This window comes from Pogona vitticeps, chromosome 6, assembly GCF_051106095.1.
Source record: "Pogona vitticeps strain Pit_001003342236 chromosome 6, PviZW2.1, whole genome shotgun sequence".
Taxonomy (NCBI): Eukaryota; Metazoa; Chordata; class Lepidosauria; order Squamata; family Agamidae; genus Pogona; species Pogona vitticeps.
This window is the reverse complement of record NC_135788.1, coordinates 2,743,289-2,756,470: the sequence shown is the minus strand read 5'-3', so window position 1 is coordinate 2,756,470 and position 13,182 is coordinate 2,743,289.

Here is a 13,182-nt window from a genome sequence, read left to right as displayed (position 1 = left end):
AAGTATATTGGCCTCCCTGTCTTCTGGTTTATCCTCCAGGGAGGTTTAAAATAGGGGCCCAGTGAAGGCCACATGGAGGAAGAGGAAACGTCCCGACCAGAATCTGTGCGCTCATAGCAGGGGGCTAAGGAATTATTACGAGCCCGCCGGCAAAAAGCCACTCATTCAATCTGCTCCGTCGGATGCTTAAGGGAGGTTTTCTCCCGCTTCCAGCCTGCCCAGGTTGGAATTGGGCGGCGTGCAATTGGCATTCTGGAATCGGAGCGTTACTAGACGGCTGCAGAGACGCCCCGTGAAAGAGGCCTGTTTGGAAAGCATGCAAAGAAAAATGGGCATTCCAATGTGCACAAAAGCTGAGCATGTGTGCCATCCGATCACCCTCAACTTATGGCAACTCTATGAACGAGGGATCTCCCAAATGTCCTGTAAATGTTCTTGTAAACTCAACCTCACGGCTTCTTTTAGGGAGCTGGTCCATCCCGTATTCGGTCTTCCTCTTTTCCTGCTGCCTTCAGCTTTTCCCAGCCTTATGGTCTTTTCCAGGAAATCCTGCCTTCTCCTGATGTTGCCAAAGTAGGACAAGCCTCAGTTTCATCCTTTCTGCCTCCAGAGTGAGTTCAGGCTTGATCAGATCTAGGACCCACTTGTTCATCATTCTGGCCGTCCAGTTGTGCCCTTAAAGCTCTTCTCCAGCACCATATTTCCACCGAATCCATTTCTTTTCCTGGCTGCTTTCTTAATTGTTAACTAAGTTAACTTCCCGAACTAAGGAGAGCATAGATGTGTTGCTTTTTTTTCAGCTTGGAGGAACACCTCCAAGCAATCAGTGCAACTTGAAAAACAGGGTGGGGGAAAGGAGGGGGCGAATTATTTCCTTCCTTTCTTCTGCACAGTCAGGGTAAAACTACCAAGATGATGGGGTGCATTTTTTACCTCTCCCACCCTTTTAAATAACTCAAGCTGTGGTCACACCGGCAATAGAAACGACATTTAAGCGTCATTTAAATCGATTTAGATTTGATTGTTCACTCAGTGCAAGGGTGAAATCTATTTATATGGGCTGCAAAGTGAGTTGTTGTTTTTTTGTTTTGTTTTGTTTTGTTTTGTTTAACTGGCCAGCAGGGGCTTTTTAAAATACTTCCCTTCTAAAATCGATTCGGTGCAATGCAGTTTTGTGGAAATGAGTCTATTTCAGCAGGGCAGACGCCAAAACCGGTTTAAAGCATTAGGAATCCATCAATCTCAATTCGGTGCAGGAGAAGGCGGCCACCGGTTGAAATACCACATGACTTGACCCTGATTTTTAAAAAGTCTGAACAAATATCCATTCAAATTGCCCATGGAACCACAGCCACACATAGAAAAAAAAGAATTGTTTCTCTGCTAAAGTCAACTTATTTTCAGCTTATGCAGCGGGATGATCTGCCCCAATAAAATGATAGGGGACCTTGTCTCACTCCAGTGACGTTGATCAGAAGAGATGACTATATTTCAAGTATATTTTGCCATTGATTTCACAACAGTTCCCTATTCCCTCTCTTGCTCACGGCCTCTTCTCTCTCTCTCGTGGTGCTTCCTAATTATGAATGTTTACCTGTTTAATTCCAGGAAATTCTTGCAATGTTGTAGACCAATAAAACCATTTTAAAGGGGGAGAAAAAAAAAGAGAGGCATAAGAAAGAGGAATAAATGAACCAGCAACTCTAGTGATCATTATGCAAACATTTAATTAGGACTCAAACTTCAGTTTGGCTGTAGCTGGAACCTTTTTGCTTTTATAAGACACCACAGGCTGTCATTTGAAGCATGTCCAGTTTCCTGAACGTGTTTAGAATCAGAAGGAAACATTTGTTCAGATTCAAGTTGTTGAGATTAGCATTTGTGTCCTGGGCCAAAGGATGGGCAGTGGGGTTTAAACTTGGCGAATCATGCGGCCAACGAAAGCCCAAATTTTGGGGAATGGAAGTTAAATCCTGAGGTTTCTCTAAGTCTGCCAATAAACCCCTTCCTCCCATACATGTGGATGATGCTGGCTTGTCTATTGGCACACCAGCACTCGGACGCCTGAGTATCAGAAAAGGAAAGATGAATTTGCCATCCGAAAGAAAACGTAAGAGCATCAATTAGGTCTTGGGCCAAGGCATTTTCGAAACTTGGACAAATCTTCTTTTGAATTACATTTTCCTAGAATCCTCCAGCTAACATCCACAGCAACTACGCTGGCCGAGCAGTTTTATTCCAATAAAAGAACATCACTGCATAGTGTTTGGATAGATCAAGGTGCGCAGAGAGAAAAACATGGGGATGGAAGTACTGACCCAAGGACAGGAGAAAAGTAATTAGACAATTCAGTGAAAAAACACAGTCCTGTGCTTGCAAATTGAAATAAATTAAATAGCTCCTCTCATAGTCTGGGTTATCCATCCCATAATTTGAGATCAGAGGGGAACATCTCCATTCTGTTTGTCGTCCAGCTGAGCATTTGCTAAGGTTTCATGATGTGCTCAGAGTGAGAGAAGGCATCAGAGAACCTTCCTACAGGAATGACCTAAAGCAGTTGTTCCCAACCTCGGTTAATCCAGATGTTGGACTACCGCTCCCAGAAGCCTTCACCACCAGCTGTCCTGGCCAGAATTCCTGGGAGTTGTAGTCCGAGAACATCTGGGAAACCCAACAGAGTTATTAGTCAGGAACCGTGGTTCCCAAGCTTGGGTTTCCCAGATGTTCTCAGAGGACAACTCCCATAAATCCTGGCCGGGACAGCTGGTGATGAAGTCCCAACAAAGGCAAGCTTTTGAGGCTTCCAGAACTGTTTGTCATCCAAAGATGGGATAAAATTGGGCAGAAGTAGAGAAAGCAGACAGTGTCCCCCTCTCGGCTAAAAAAAATAAAAATAAAAAAAATGGTGGTCCAGATGCCAAGCCCATTGTTCTCGAAAGACAGCTGCGGGCAGGGCATCACAGAGATTGTAGATGCAGCTTGTTCATAGCCTTTCTACACACACACACACACACACACACACACACACACACACACACACACACAAGAAATAGTTTGTCCCAGAAGCTTTCATGCCCACAGAACGTCTTTGTGCCAAAACCAGCCAAGGAGAAAATGGCCATTTTTTTCTCGTGGAAAAGTGCCACTGGCGTGAGAATCCGGGATCTCTCCAGAGTCATCTGCCGGGCGAGCAATCCTGTTGCCGAAGCCGTTGGTGTGTAAATAAAGAATTGGCTTCTTTCCCCCGTGCCTCTTAAACAACATAGTCGTTTCCTAATTAAATCGGTAAATGGAATGATACGGATGATTTATAAGCTAAGCTCGGTCTGGTGGCTGGTCTCCAGCAGGTTGCTGTGAAAACGCTTTTCTTGGCTCTGTGGTCGAGGGCAAGAGGGACGATTCGCCGGCCAGCTAACGGACTTGCCAATGAAGCCGGCTCCTGGATGTGAGATTCCGTACCGGATGGCTCTACTTTCAAATTCCAAAGCAGGAGACGCTCACAAAGGTCGGTGGTTGTCCTTTTCTCCTGACAGATGCGATCCTGAGAAATCGCCTCATCCTGCACAGGAACCGGCCTTCCTAATTAAGCACCGGGCATCTCCTGGATTGACTACTGCAATGCTCTCTCCGTGGGGCTCCCCTTGAGGCTGTCCCAGAGACTACAGCGGGTCCAGAATGCGGTGGCCAGACTGGCAGCTGGTGTGAGCAAATTTGACCACACCGCTCCAGTTTTGGCCCACCTTCACTGGTTACCCTTTGTGTCCCGGATCAGGATCAAGGTTTGGACACTCATGTATACACAGCCCTTCATGGATTGGGGCCACTCTGCTTGTCGGGGTGTGTCTCTCCCCAATGTCATCTGCCTGACCCACCGGCTCCTCCCAGGCTAGGTTCCTCTGTGTTGTGACTCTGAGGGAGACCTGGAAGTCCCCTACGAGCTGCCAGGCCTTCTGCGTGGTGGCACCGACTCTGTGGAACCGTCTTCTGGTGGAGCTATGCCAGGCCCCCTCCCTGCTAGCATTCAGAAGGTAGCTTCAGGAATGGCTCTTCAGGGAGGCCTTCCATAAGGACCCTGCACCTCTGTTTTCTCTCTTATAGAGAAAACTGCCTGCTTTTGGTGGATTCATGTTTCTATAGTTATACACATTTCTGTTTTTTATCTGTTATTCTGCTTGTTGCGAACTGCCCAGAATAGTGCATCACAATGATGAGGTCGTATATACAGCGAGCCAGCGAGTGAGGGAGCAAGTGAACGAATGAACCAATGAACGAATGAATAAACGAACAAACAAACATTAAGGTCATTGAAAGTTCCTCATGCTGGTGCAGCTAATAATAACAAGGATATACCATATTTTTCTGTGTATAAGACGCCCCACCCCACTTTTCTAACCCAAAATTAAGAAATCTAAGTGGGGCTTAACAAGCGTAGGGGGAAAGGGATCAAAGCGCTGCAGGATCGCTTTGATCCCTGCTTTCCCCTCCACTTGTGTTTGTTCTCCCCTCAACTTACCTCCGTGTATAAGACGACCCTCAATTTTTAGTCTAAAGATTTTAGACAAAAGTATAGTCTTATACACAGAAAAATACGGTACTTTAATCCCATGCAGTTTCCTGCTCTCCTTTTTTTCTTCTTCTTTTTAACCTCTGCAGGCTGACAGCACTTCCAGTGCTAGGTAGCTGTCAAGGCAACCAGCACTTGGCCCCTGGATGTGACATCATCAGCAGGCCCCAGTGCTCCAGTCCCCATCATCCTGATCCAGGTTATGCTCCGGTGGAAGGGGGGACGCATATCAGTCCACAGCTAGTGGACAACTATAGAGCTTCTTGGCACAGTGGTTAAACTGCAGTCCTGCGGCCAAAACTCTGCTCACAACCTGGGTTCAATCCCAGGTAGCCAGCTCCAGGTTCATTCAGCCTTCCATTCTCCTGAAGTCGGTAAATTGAGAGCCCAGCTTGCTGCAGGGAGCTTGGCTATGTGTTGCCTGCATAATTAAATTGTAAACGGTCCAGAGAGTGAGATAAGCAGCACGCTTTGCTCTTTTTTTGCCTTTGCTTTTCAAGACAAAAGAAAGATCTGTCTCTTGGCCAGAACTCCAGAAGGAGACAAGTGTTATGGGTGTTCAGTTTTACCACCGAGAAGCAAACCGAGAAAAGAGTCGTACTCAGGACATTTTGGAAAATAATTGCTTGCATTTTCTGTTATCCTCTTTCTCACACTCTCTTTCCAATGAGGAGAATGAACCTTAAATATTTAGCCAGGGGGGAGGAAGCACCATCAGATGTTTCCTGTCAGTTTCATAAATATGCAGAATACTTGCCCTGAGTGTTTACAGGGGTACCGGTTGTGAAATGTAATGGAAGGCGGAAAGAGAGGTCTCCATTAGACCTTTTCCCCCCTTCTAATTATCTCACCGAACCACATCTAACACGGGTCGGCAATGGAGTTTAGTTCATCTGAAGGGAAATAACAGCTCAGCGGCGAGGAAAACATCCAGCAATAACCACCCTAAAGCAAAAATTAAAAAATAAAAATATCCAACATGTCCATCCATTTCTTGTTAGCCTAATGTGCCCCTAGATTTTACTGAGCAGGGTGGAGAGAGGGGAGAGGGGGAGAGGAATGAATTAAGCTCAGACCGAAATGATCAAATTCCAAAGTTTTTAGGAGATTAAAAACTCTTCAGGACAAGGAAGAGAAGGAACAGAGGAGATCCGTGACTCTAATTTTGCAGGAGGCAATGCATTCGCTCCGGTTTTTTGGTCTGAACTTTTACAGAAGATGTCCAGGGTGTTAAGCCTGCCTGGGATATCAAACCAGCCTCTGGGTGCAGCATACAAGAAGGGAGGTCAACATCTCTTTACCAACTCTGGCAGCAAAATGTGTATCTATTTCAATGTTTCCGTTGTCTATGCTGAAGTTGAGTAGCCCTTCTGTAGCCTCAATTTTGGTCTTGTTCACGTTCAACAGCAGTCCAGATAACACGGGATTTGTGTGGCCATGTCTTTGGAACGGAAGCCGGCTGCTGCATCGAGAAAGGGAATTTAAGAAAGGTCCAAATGCTGGCATCATCGCTGGGTGAATCGCGGGTTTACAAGCCTCTCCCTTTCCCCAAATATTTGGAACGTCTTCCACAAGTTTTTGCATTATTCTTAACAACGATCGCAATGAAACTATCCGTGTGTGTGTGTGTTTCTGTCAAAGAGAGATGATTTTCATAAATACCAGGCAGCCTTCCAGGTGGGACATAAAAGGGTAGGAAACTAAAGCTAGATTTAATAGAATTCATTTCATCTCTGCCGGTGTCTAGAGATTTAGTTCGTAAAGTAATGAAATGATGTTTTGAAGCTGAAATAGTATAGATATATAAAAAAATAATAAAGCGGAGATGGAAAAGCCTTTGGAGTTTTTCCTCCCAAGAATATAATGTTTTTTTTTTCTATTAAGCCTGAAGGATGATTTTCTCACATCGCTAATCATGGGTAGATAAGAATATAGCTATGATGCTCACTTTCCAGGGAATTGTAATGTCTGATATTTGAGCTCTGGCACACAGCTTTCATCTCTCGGGTCGACATCGGCTTGTTCCTAATTATTCTGCAACAGGAGAGGAGAGTGGAAGGACAGGGGGCGGCGTGTATTGTCTACAGAACTAAAGCTGCCCATAAATGTACATAAGCATCTCCAGGCAACAGATGTTTCAGAGCTTTGAATGTTTGGTTAAATTCCTCTAGCTGTGCAGCAGACCTTTAGGGACTCACAGAGCAGGATAGCGTCAAGTTCCCCAGAGTAGACCACCCCTTTTTTCTTCATTAACTGGCACTTACAGTCTCACTAGCTTACTATGAGGTTTCCTTGCTTACGGTGGTGAACAGAGCAACAGCAAACAAACAAACTAACCTACTGCTTCCAGCAACAGACTTCAACAGATTCTAGAAAGGGAAAGGAACACAGAGCAGAGAGGCGGAATTCTGGGGCGGGGAAGGAACGATTGGTTAGTGCTGGATAGATTGACAGGCACCCCGGCCCAAAAAGGTCCCTCCCCCAGCCAAACTTACTAGAGGCAGCCTGCGAGGTTGCAAAAACTCCAACAGAAAATGCTTCAGCTCTACCAAGTGATGGCACTTTTAGGTAGGTATCTTCAGACGCTTTCCATTCTTGACTGTTGCTGAGAATGAATTCCCTAAAAAGATTCTTCTGTGTGGTTCTTAAACATCAAAGAAAAAGGGGGAGAGGAAAAGGGATGCTGCAAAACAAGCCGACGACAACAGCAAATTCACCTTCCTCCGCCCCGCCAGATCTCAAAAATCACCGGAACAATTCTCCAGAAGGAATTTGCTCCTTGAAAGAGGACCATACCGACAGAGAGCCCGATTCTCTTCATCCCATAACCTGCTAGAAAGCTTTCTGATTCACGCCACTTATGAATCATCCTTGGCTCTCTTGTCGACTCTGTAGCATTAAAGGTCTTTGAAAAGGCTTTTTGAAATCTCTTTGAACAGATGTTCTAACGGCTTCACTGGCGGGGCTGCCCTGGTGTCGCGGCCAATCTTCCGCCCGGGTTCTTACAAGAACTGAAAGCCAACACTTGGGATGAAAGAGTCCCCGAGCTTAGAAAATTGACCGTGTTGCATGAGGGCTCTCTGGTACTTGAGAGATCTGGAGAGGTGTGTGATCCCCAAAAGTAACTTTTTCAAGCTGGGAACAGCCCAGGAAAGGAGGCTGGACCAATTAGAGAAGGACATGAGAGGATTTTTTTTTTTTTGCAAGGTTGAGCAACCTTGAATTGTAGGTGTTTTTGACTCATCAAAAACCCTCAGAAGAGGACAAGAAAGGTTGTCCTCCGAGAGATCAACACACTGCATTTGGAAGTATTTTGTTTCCTAGACTACTATGACGCCCCAGAATCCCTCAGCCCAAATGGCCACCAGCCATACTGGATTAGGGGCTCTTGGAATTATGGGCTGAAAAACTCTTGCTGATGGTATGCCTGTAGAAGGGTGATGATACCAGAGGCAGGAGGAGATTTTTTAGTAATTAGAGACTCCCCCCTTCTGTCTGGTGCTCCCACAGATTGTGTGCAATGAAACATGACTCAGGCGTTGGAATAGCCATGTGAGAGAAGGGCAATATATTGAATAGATTTTTTAAAAATTTCTTGGACTACAAACCCTATAATTCTCCATTCTGGGAAATACAGACCAGAGAAAGGCCTTAGCTGGAAGTTTTTGAGGCTTAGCCTGCATCTAGCTCTTCCCAAGCTTCCGGTTTCTGCCTTGGTGGTAGCTGGGAGCTTTCTTTCTGTACAGGAATCTCAAAACCTTCCAACTGAGGCCTTTCACCCTGGTGAACCACATTTAAGTGCGTGTAAGGTGTACGTAAGTTATGTAGAACACCCAGAATGGAGAACTGTGTGATTTATACTGCAAGAAATCCCAAAATCCCATCCCTGGTCTTGTATTATTGAAAATCTCCCCTGCTGGTGACATCCTGACATCCTCACAGCAATGCAAGACGATTTCAGCCATCGTCCGGGAAAAAAAAGTTCTCAAGATCCATTCATACAGCTGCCTTTGATTCAGTGAAAAAGGAGAAGCTCAAGAGAGGGGGGAAAACTTTGGAGCTTTGGGGAAAGCTTTGGCATGGGAGGAGAGAAATTCGGAATACTATGACGAATCAGCTGAAACATCTCGGTTTAGGAATTTAGGAAACACAAGGGGCCTATAGAGAGAGAGGTTGGAGAGGGAAACATACTTTTATTACAATCATTCTCCAGCTGCCACGGTTTCAGGTGTTTTTTTCCCTAGCAAGGGTACATCTCAGTAAAAACAGCAATAAATTCTGCAGCCAGATTCAGTTTTCTGGTACGTGGATCTCAACAAACTTAAAATTGGTATGCGGATTTCATCAAGAGATTCCAATTTCTGTCAAGACAGAGTTCAGCTGATTTAAACACTCATGACACCTTTAAGGGTTTGTTGTGTCCGACTCTTCGTGACCCCATGGACCAGAGCACCCCATGCCCTCCTGTCTTCCGCAGCCTCCTGGAGTTGGATCAAATTCATGTTGGTCGCTTCGGTGACCCTGTCCAGCCATCTCGTCCTCTGTCGTCCCCTTCTCCTCTTGCCCTCACACTTTCCCAACATCAGGGTCTTTTCCAGGGAGTCTTCTCTTCTCCTGAGATGGCCAAAGGATTGGCGCCTCAGCTTCAGGATCTGTCCTTCCAGGGAGCACTCAGGGTTGATTCCCTTCAGAACTGATAGGTTTGTTCTCTTTGCAGTCTAGGGGACTCTCAAGATCCTCCTCCAGCACCACAATTCAAAAGCATCCATTCTTCAGTGGTCAGCTTTCTTTGTGGTCCAGCTCTCACTTCCATATATCGCTACAGGAAGAACCATAGCTTTGACTCTGCGGACCTTTGTCGGCAAGGTGATGTCTCTGCTTTTTAAGATGCTGTCTAGGTTTGTCATTGCTTTTATCCCCAGAAGCAGGCATCTTTTAATTTCATGGCTGCTGTCCCCATCTGCAGTGATCATGGAGCCCAAGACAGTAAAATCTGTCACTGCCTCCATATCTTCCCCTTCTATTTCCCAGGAGGTGATGGGACCAGTGGCCATGATCTTAGTGTTTTTTGATGTTGAGCTTCAGACCATTTTTTTTGTGGCTGCTAGTCTTTGAGGCTACTAACTTTTAAACTACCTTCTGCTTCTATCCTGTTTTGTTTACAGCAAATGGGGGTAAAACAGCAAATGTTTAGCTTCATGGTGTGAAAAGCCGAAGCTGCTGATCCTTACAAAATGAAGTGATGCCATTAGAGGCACGGAGCATCGCCTGTTGAAAAGGCGGCAATTTTCCTTTTTGCATCATATGAAAAGCAGAGAGAAATGAGTTGGCCGTATGGCAATTGCTGCAGAGTTTTGAATTTCTGGTAAAATTCTCACTTTCCACACAGCAGAAGTTGAGAGATGACACAGAGGAGAATAGCTTCAGGTTCTCCAGAGTCCACCCCTTTCTCATTAACTGGCACTTAAAGTCTCAATAATTCGTTCTGAAGCATTTGTAAGAGAGGGAATAAAAACTTTTCTGTACTTACAATTGCTTGAAATTGCAGACGTGTGTGTGCTGCTTTCTTTACTACACATATTCTTAGTAAACAACTGAACAGATCAACCTCAAACTAACAACTGCCACAACAGACCAAAGAGAAGGAAAAAGCACTCAGCAGAGAGGCAGATCTCTCTTTGAATTCAAAACCTGGAAGGAACAGTCGGTTAGTGCAGACCTGATGGACAATCACCCAAGCAGAGAAAAGTGCCTCTCTGTCACATTACAGAGAGCATGCAACCTTGCCAATAAAACTCCAACCTGGCAAAGGTAAAGGTTCCCTTTGACATTTAGTCCAGTCGTGTCTGACGTGAGGGCGCAGTGCTCAACCCCATCTCCAAGCCATAGAGCCAGCATTTTGTCCGAAGACCGTTTCCGTGGTCACGTGGCCCGCACGACTAGACACAGAACTCCACCAGTAACTTTCAAAATCTCTATTTTGATAGTGTTTTTATTAAGCCACGCAAACTGGTGAAAAAGTATGCAAGCTTTAGACATCCCCAGACATTTTCACCCTGCAAACTGATTCAAAAGGCAGGCTATGAGCAAAAAAACAGGAGAGGTCATAATAACTCATTAACATTTTGGATGGATTACTGACCAAGATTAGAGAAGGGCCCCAAAGTCGGCAAGTTGTTACAAGACATAATGCAGTGTTGTGTCTGCAGACTCTCGGCTGGGCTTTTCAAAGGATGCGGTGGCATGAGATGCCATCCGGAATTACCTCTAGGGCAGTGGTTCCCAAATGTGGGTTGCCCGGGTCTTCTCGGACGGCAGCTCCCAGAAGCCTTTACTACCAGCTGTGTTGGCCATGATTTCGTTATGGTCTAAGAACATATTGGGACCCAAAGCAGAGAACCATTAAAATTCCTAATAGATTCAGGAATACAAGGCATACTAACATAATGGGACCTGTAACCCTAACCCTAGCCCTTTCTGCTCTCCCCCCAATATATTGGGATTTTGCTGTCATAAAATGTAGGGTTGTTTTAATTGACCTCGGTGGGGCTTAACTAAGCATGTTATGATGCCAACTTCAGACTGAGTCAGTGAACAGTGACACCAGGTGAACTGGGGGGGGGGTTGAAGGCAGGGGTTCAAGTTTTAGAGTCACCTCACACAGAAAAATCAGTCTGTCTCCTTCCAGGGCTGATCAGTGGCCTTGTGTGGTAACTCCGGAGAGGCATAGCGGTAACCTTAGAGCACCCAGGTCCTTTCAAATATATATATTTTCCCATCTTCTCTTGTGTTGGGCAATGTATTCTTGCTCATTTGTTTCATTGGTAAATTTGATAAACAACACTGCCACGCCATTACATTTTCAGGCAGGTCGTTTATAAACCTGCTAAGCTGAAAAAGAAGCCCCATGAAGCTGACTGCTGGGAGATTCGAGGCAGCCCAAACTGACTATGTTTTAGAAACTCTGCTTGAACCTTGGGATTTGATTCTTTAGGGTGGATGGCATAAATAATCTGAAAGGAGGAGTAAGTCAATGAGTAGACAGATGTTATTTCACCTCCAGTCTTTTCTAGAACGACATGTAGATTGCTAATCTTAGGACTCAGTTCTTCCTCCTCTCCCTTAAGTCATTCCCTATTTCTTCTGGCTTCCTTCACCTCCCAACCAATTCCTTCCCCTGGCTCTGCGACATCACAAAACTATACCACGCAGTCTTGGGCTTTGGTGCTAAAATGGCAAGGGATGGGATTCTGCTGACGTGGCAATCCTAACCACGTTCTTAGGTTTCCACACCCTACATCCCTCATGAGAGATTATGGAAATGGATGCCCTGGATCTTCCAGAGAGCCACCGGTGCCCACTCTGGTCTAGTCCATCATGCAGTTTCCTTATGCACATTGTCATGCCACTTTATTGTCACAACCACCCTGTGTGGTTGGACAGTCTTGAGTTCCAGGAACTGACGTTCCCAAGCCAAGACAGTAAACATGCCTCTTGTCAGGGTGGAAAACTGGAACAAGGATTCTCGTCCAGGCTGTCTTCAACAATAGATCCATTGAGGTCTTTGTGTTTTCTTTTATTCGGCCAAGTAGATGTTTCCCTTCTACTCCTTCCATGATTCAGAAATCCCTACGTTGGACACCCGGTTGTAGCCAAGGAAAACAGTTCACAGGATCTTAGTTTGATTGAGACAAGCCAAATAAGAACAGGGCATCTGTGGAATCGCCTGGTTCTGAGTTCGCTTTTTGTAGACCAGCCTCCCAGCGTCCATGTCCAGTAAACATATCTGGGGTGAGGAATAATCGATCTTCCAGATGATGTATTGGTTAGCAGCTCTCCAAACCTAGAAATGTTGACCATGGTGGCTACGGTTGATGGGAGTCCAGCTGCCACTTGGTTCCGCTTTCGTCACCCATGACTCTTGTGTCTAATTTTGGGCATAACAGTTTAAGAAGGACATGAACAAGCCGGAACATGTCCAAAGAAAAGCAACCAAGATGAAGAAGGGTCTAGAAGCCAACCCTTATGAAGGAGCTGGGTGTACTTAGCTGACAGAAGGAGACCATGAGATTATACAGTAGTTTTCAGCAAATATGTGAAGAGCTGTCATAGGGGGAAGGAAATCAGCTTGTTTTATGCTGCTCAAGAAAGAAAGACCAGAATAAACAATTTAAATTACAAGAAAGCAGAATTCAGTTCAATATTAGGGAGAAACCCTTGGTCAGAAGGGTACAGATTTTCCTTTACTGGAGATTTTTAAGGACAGGGGTTTGATGGCCAACTATCAGGGTTGTGTTGATGGTTACCTTCTTATGGAATGAGTAGCTCTTGGGGGGGGGTCCATTCCAACTCTACAATTCCATGATTCCATGACTTCTGGAATCCTTACTTCCATACTGTGTAGTGGTGTGAACCAAGAAGTGGTACAAAGATGATCGTTATCAACAGAGTGAGGAACACGGTGACCAGATGACCACTGTGCCTGCTGGCCAGTCTTTGTGCAGGTGGTAACTGCTGATGAGCAGCTTCAGGAACTCTGTCTAAATACTTTGTGGGTCTATTTTGAAATAGGACTTGAACTGGCCAGCTCTTCATGGGGAACACAGCTTCCTAAGTAG